The 6,000-nt window shown below is 46.5% G+C and overlaps 1 protein-coding gene across 1 annotated transcript in view; it reads left to right on the top strand.

Moving 5' to 3' along the window:
* Nucleotides 1-1,766: 1,766 nt before the first annotated feature.
* LOC112108935 (solute carrier organic anion transporter family member 1C1-like) overlaps nucleotides 1,767-6,000 on the top strand; it is a 42,187-nt gene continuing 37,953 nt past the window's right edge. The window contains exon 1 of the mRNA XM_024203250.3: nucleotides 1,767-1,889. The gene's annotated coding sequence lies outside the window, so the exon portion shown is untranslated. The remainder of the gene's footprint in view (nucleotides 1,890-6,000) is intronic.

Here is a 6,000-nt window from a genome sequence, read left to right as displayed (position 1 = left end):
GCACAGTACACAGGAGAGCTGCCACCCTTCCCTTTATAGTTATGACATACCCTATCAAGCAAAGCAAATAATCAAATATAATAAGTAAAAGCATGATAATATAATATGTAGTCTATTACCAACCAAAACGCAGTTACAGCTGTGAACATGACTGAATAGATTATTTGCACTTACCTACGAAGATTCTGATAAGAGGTGGTACTGAGTTGCTTAAAATGTCTTTTAGGTTACAATTTCGTTTCGATTTCAGGATTAAAAAGTAAACTATTTAATACGTTACTGAGTCAAATGAACCACTAGCAGACCTCTCAGCTGGTGATGTCCAATGAGTGTGAAGAAGGCTGATTATGCTTAGCATTCGAAGTGTCTGAGGAGACGTCTGCACTACAACTGGGAATGTGCTTCCCTGCGCAGGTAGACAGATGTGCTAGCTCGAGCGGAGGTAGCACGCTCAAAATAGCCGAGTAACTGGTGTAGCACAGGCAGCAGCTCGGGCTAGCTGTCCGAAAATGTGCCCGCCCGGACCCCTTGGGTACATATTCGGTGGCTAATCCAAGTTGCCACCTGTGCTACCCACAGCTATGCTGATATTGTTAGTGTACTAGGCCAGCACAAGCGCAGCTAGCACGTCTGTCTACCCCTGCTAAAAAGCACGCTGTCCCAGCTACCGTGTTTTAGTAGGGGTATAGAAGTGATGGGATAGGAAAACTCCTTTTATTCTACATTTACAGCATATTTAAAAATCATGGTTGCTAAATTGGAAATAAAATCAATGTTTGTGGTTCAATTTTCTCTAGCTTCTGACAAAAGTAAACACCAGGCTGTTGCATGCCTTGTTAAAATTTTGTTTCCCTGATAGTCTTTTAGTAAGAGCTAGAATGGCTTCCAGCTCAGTATCTGTATTTGCACAGCACACGCTTCCACTCAAAAGAAGCATGCTGATAGCTGGTTCAAAGAATGTATGAGCTCTGCTGGATTTGAGAGCTGACGTTCTAAACAGGGCAGGTGTGTGGGGTTTTGTGTATGTGAGAGAGCCATATTAGCTACACATAATGGGATACATCCTTGTGTCTGGCTGAGCTGGAGTTAGCACAGTGCCTATGAGAGGACAAAGGGGGACCACTTTTGTGTTTCCTGCATCCCCAATTTGGTCCCTGGAGTAAGTTAGAGCAGCCTCAGAGCTGCTCTAACACTCACTTGGGACTGTTATGCTAGCCAGTAACTTCCTGAGTTACGGCCATGCCCTCTTTTCCAGGCACACTCCCTTTTCTTCAGCTCCCAATTAGGGCAACTTTACTGCCCCTTTGTGCCATGGGTGTGGCACAAAGGGGCTGTACCAGGTACCAGGATCTCTAGATGTGAAGGGTTAGTTCAGTCCCTAGAGATAATTCAGTCCTTGGCTTCTCTACTGAGACCCTCAGCAAGGGCATCAATTAATGCAAGTTGTGGTGTTTATAAAGTGATGTGGACACTCGTTTAGAAACTGAGCCTTTACCCTCAAATTCCTTTCACAGAGGCCACCAAACAGCTATCAGATTTTCAGTGTGACAGGTTCTTAGTCCAGCTTTAGCATTTACTCTGTAAAAAAAAATAATGAGGAAAACATGTTGTTTTTTTTCTGTGAGAGGCTGGTACCAGCAGCGCTCTAGAAGGCAGAATGCCAAATCAGTGACTCTGCAAGAAATCTGCCTTTTTTTGGAAAGCTGTTGCCTCAGAGGCTTTGGAAAAGTTTTGAAATCACAGTAAAAAAGAACACCGAGGTTTAGGAATGTTGTGGAGTATCCTCTACTTTTTAAAGAAGGCAGCCCTCCTGCTGTGACGTTACACTGGCATCCTGCCAAAAGCTCTCGAGCCCTGAGAAGAAAGGGTCTGACACAGAAGTGACACAAGTAAGTTCTCTTTCTCACTCTCTTTCTTTCTCAGCTTCTCTCCCCCCCCTTGTTTTTAATGATTAAATGCTACCTATGGGGGGGGACGGGACTACTTAACACTAAGTAACACTGGGTTTGTTTGTTGGTTTTGCTTAAACATGGAAGAGACTATTTAAATCCACAAAATACAAAGGTTCAGTATAACTAAACTCAAAATATACTTTTTTTAAAAAGGACAATGATTGTGGACAGCTGGTGTTTTCACTGATTTATTTTAAAAACTTGTTTACACAAGTGATTCAATAGTTTCTCAGGATTCGTATTATTACACACTGCTCACTAAAAATATTACTGGCTCACAAGGAAGAGCAGGAAAATGCCTACATAGAGTTTAATGTTTGTTATCATTTAAAGGTGAATCCTTAGTCTAGCAGTATAGCACTAAACATTTAGAGAAGAAAATCCGGTCATGCAATTTAAATGATATTTATCTAAAGGAGTCAGATATTGTACACAGTTAATCGTCAGCAAAAGATAAGAGGGCACAAAGTTCATTTGCTTTAGAGAACTCCATTTTTCAGCTCAAGTCTCATTAAGACTAGAGTAGGCTTGAACACACAATACATTAATGATCTAAACTGTGAATGCTTATTGGATTTGATATCTAATTGTTAATGATTAGCACCTCTTCAATTGCCATTAAAACCAACATTTTCCAAAGCTAGTACTGCTGAAATTGGAGGTTTTGGGTGGCTCAGATGTGAATTTTGGCCTTTCTGGGCACTCCTGGAGTTTTCAGATAAGTCACCCCTGGGCTGGGAGACCAGAACAATGCAACGGAAGAGGGACATGGTTAAGGGGTTGGTCAGTCATCCTGAATTTTCAGAAGCCCCAAAATGATTACCAGGATCTCAAACAGGTGCTGCTGTTCTACTCATGGCAAGGGCATGACTAAGTTAGCAGGAGCAAGTTAATGCACCAATATCCTTCTCCCTCCGCCAGAGCAGGCCTGTGAACATCCTTATGACTGGAACAGCCTGCAAGGGCTCTATTGAAAGAGCAGGCAAGAAGGAACATGGTTGAAATTGGCTAGGCCTCATGAAAGGGCCCAGTGGTGACTGGCCTGGATAACCCTCAGCAATGGCTGTTAGAGTGAAATATAAAGAACCTAGAAAAATTAAGGCTACATACACAACACTAAGAAGTGACACCTTAGTTGAAAAAACACAAACCATCATGTCAATAATTTCAATACACAAAGAAGAAATAGCATTAGACTCTTATGGTGGCATGCTGTCATCTCAGGACATCCTGGTGAGCCATGCTCTGAGGCGGTCAGGGAGGGGTTCAGTAGAGTAGCTGCTAGGCTGTGATAACCTTCTGTGTGAGGGCACAGAAGAGCAGGGCAGGGAACAGCCAATGGGTCTGATGGTGAGTGTGTGACTGTCTGTGCAGGAGAGAGTCAGTGACACAGACTAGAGGAGAAACCAAACAGGAGCACACATACGCAAAAGACATTAGACAATCTGCAACTGAAAAGAGTTCAGGGAGCAGGGAAGGGCAGTGATTGAAAGATGGAACAAACAGGGGCGGCTCCAGGAACCAGCACAGCAAGTGCGTGCCTGGGGCGGCAAGCCGCGGGGGGCAGCCTGCCGGTTGCTGTGAGGGCGGCAGTCAGGCAGCCTTCGGCGGCATGCCTGCGGGAGGTCTGCCGGTCCCGCGGTTTCAGTGGCAATTCTGTGGCAGGTACGCCAAAGGCGCGGGACCGGCAGATCACCCGCAGAAACGCCGTTGAATCCGCGTGCCCAGCGGACCGCCTCCAGGTGTGCCGCCAAAGGCCACCTGACTGGCGTGCTTGGGGCGGCAAAAAACATAGAGCCGCCCCTGGGAACAAACTACAGGCTGTGCCTTACTAGCCTGGGATGGGTGCAATGGGCACTTAGAGGAACAGTGCCATGGTAGTATGGAGTGGTGGACTGGGTGGAGCAAAAGGTTTTGGAAGGAATGCAGCAGCAAAGTGCTAGTTAATCTGAGGTCCTAAAAGAGCAGATCTAGGGCAAGGCTCTTCCCTATCAGACACAACTTTAGTGGTTTCCAAATCAACCTATCACTGGGCTTCTCCCAATTTTCATTTGACCTGTATGGCAAAACATGCCATTAATACTTCATGCCCTCAACATGCCTGTCATATGCATTGACAGCAATGGTCTTGGTTTAGGATAAGACTTCAGCATTTATACAAGGGAAGCAGAAAATTATACATGTGGGCAGCAGGGACCTAATGAGTTCTTTACCCATAAAATACATCCCCGTGTGCAACATCCATGATAAGTGCTGTCATTCTTGCCCTCATTAAGCTAGAACTTCATTTCTCATCTTTCTTGGAGTTCTTATCCTCACTGGCATTACAATGTCCGGAATCACCTCCAGGATCCATGCAGAACCTTCTGTGCCCAGTACTTCAGTTGATTCAGTCATGATGTGTGTGTGTTGGAATGTTGAGCACCTCTCTGGAAATGTCCCTGATTTTCCCTTACACTATCCTGAGTGCATAGACTCTATTAGTGTAACCCTTCTGCCCATCTAAGTTGGCAGCAACAAGGACCGGGTTCTGTATCTAGGGGTTCCGTTTCAATAACACAATGCAAAACCGGCTCGAGCCCCCACCCAGTGACCTGGGACAATTACATACCACCCCCCTGGGTACCTCTAAGAGGCAATACTTCCCCTCTCGCAAGCATGGAGTCTGAGTGTAGCAGAAAATGTTTAATAACATGAGGTAAATGACATCAGCATAAAATTGGAAAAACACCACAAACAGGATTCATAACACAAACCATGAGCAAAACCCACCCCAGCAAATTGGGCTGTGTCCTTTCCCTTTGGCTCTTGAATCCAGCAACCCAAAAAATCACCCAGAGTCCCCAAAGTCCAACACCCCCAAAAAGTCTCTTGGGTCCAGCAACCACCCAAAGTCCCAAAAGTCCAACAACCCCCAAAGTCTCTGTCCCTGGTCAGTGCAGCCCCAGATCAAAAGGGGGGGGCACGCAGGGTGTTAAGGGGCACCTTACGTGATCTGAGGCTGGCCAGCCGTCTGTTTCTCCGTGGGGGTTCCGCCGCAGCCTTCACCACGAGCCAGTCCACTTTCCTGCCATCCCACGAACTGCTTCGCTCTACAAGCTGCTCCGCTCACCGACCCGTGAGCCGATCCAGCTGTCCCCGCAAACAGCTCCGCTCGCCGTTCCTTGGGCCACTCCAACTGGCTCCACAAGGCTCCACGCCGCTCGCTGCTCCTCCAGTCGATCCCACAAATTGCTCCGCCAGCTGCTGAGCAATATAGCTTCAGGCTCCCCCACTAGTTAACACAGCACTCAGTGATCTCAGCTCTTAATAACTTTAGCTCTTTTGTGATTTCAGCTCTTAGCGATTTCAGCTCATAGTATAGTAGGGGAGCCCCAGTGCTAGTGCACCATTGGCCCAAAGTGAATTCAGCTCAGCAGCCTGTAACTAGACTCCTAATGGAATCAAAGTTAGCTCTGACATTCAACAGTGGAGAGAGGAGATGGTGCAATTGGTGTTTCAAACCCTCGGGGGGGGGGGGGGGGATCAGGTACAAATACCTATCCCCATCCTCTCTCAATTCACTGGGTTTTGTAACCCATGCCCCTTGTCAAGCAAGTGCTACTTAGGTAATGGTGAAGGACTCACTCAGTCCTTCTGTCATACAACAGTTCCACTGGCCTTGATTCACAGAATCAGGGTAACAAAACTTTATTCTTCCTGCCCCAATAATAGAGAAACTGGGGATCCCACACCAGCCAAAGTAACCACTTTCAGTTGCTGTTGTTTCATGCCAGGCGAGTGGGTGTGCCTATGCAAACAAGATCAGCCCCTGGAGTTCTTTTCCACACTCGCCATAATTCACCACCAGATGTCAGGGTAGAGCTCATCCTGACTCTGCTTACATTAGCATATGCTAATGAGTCTTTTCCATACGGCAATGAGGTGCTGGTGGGTAGAGCAGGCAGATGGGCATTTTCAGGTAATTTGCATTTTGAAAATTCCTCTCTCTGTGGACCTGTGCCTTCCCCAAGTGCCTTTTGCCATGCAGAATCCTGGTCCCCTTCCA

This window comes from Terrapene carolina, unplaced genomic scaffold, assembly GCF_002925995.2.
Source record: "Terrapene carolina triunguis isolate 2854851 unplaced genomic scaffold, T_m_triunguis-2.0 Scaffold112, whole genome shotgun sequence".
Classification (NCBI taxonomy): Eukaryota; Metazoa; Chordata; order Testudines; family Emydidae; genus Terrapene; species Terrapene triunguis.
The sequence above is the reverse complement of the archived record's forward strand: the minus strand, read 5'-3'. Positions and strand labels throughout refer to the sequence as shown.